Source organism: Humulus lupulus, chromosome 7 (genome assembly GCF_963169125.1).
Source record: "Humulus lupulus chromosome 7, drHumLupu1.1, whole genome shotgun sequence".
Classification (NCBI taxonomy): Eukaryota; Viridiplantae; Streptophyta; class Magnoliopsida; order Rosales; family Cannabaceae; genus Humulus; species Humulus lupulus.
Genome location: NC_084799.1, coordinates 171,347,002 through 171,347,600, shown reverse-complemented (window position 1 = coordinate 171,347,600; position 599 = coordinate 171,347,002).

Here is a 599-nt window from a genome sequence, read left to right as displayed (position 1 = left end):
GCCGAGGAGGAGATGGATATCTTATCGGTGAAGGAGGATGTCTGACCGGGGACGCAATCCTGGTCCCGTCAGGGCGGATCAGGTTAGGTAGGGGCCTCTTAGCCCTGCCAACTTGCGGGTTTTGCGCCTAGCGATCTGAGCGGGGCGCAGGACGGCTGGCCGGGATAGGCTGTCGCTGCGAGCCCTCCCCGGATCTCCTTCTAGAATTCCCTCGAGCCCTCCTGGGTGCACTCGATGGTGGTAGCAAGCTGGGAGTTGAAGTTCGGACCGAGCGGCTATACTGTTGCTCAGCCCTGGGTAGTTCTTCGAAGGTTGTCTCTCGGTGGTGCGATGAGGGAGTAGAGTTGGATGCTGGGGGTCTGGCTGACCAGCTAGGCCTGGATCGATTACCCCGGCGGGACTTATGAGTCTCGCCTTGCCTCTTTCTGACGTTAGCGTCAGTTGCAAGAGGGGGTAGTCGGGCCAACACCTCCTTAATCTGCTGGTTAGCTTTAGCCAGCTGACTCCTCGGCTGAGCATTCTCCATCTCTACTTCCGTGTAAAAATCCAGGTTCGGATTAGGTGGCCGGGGCGCCGAACTTCCAGTGTCATCTTGGCCT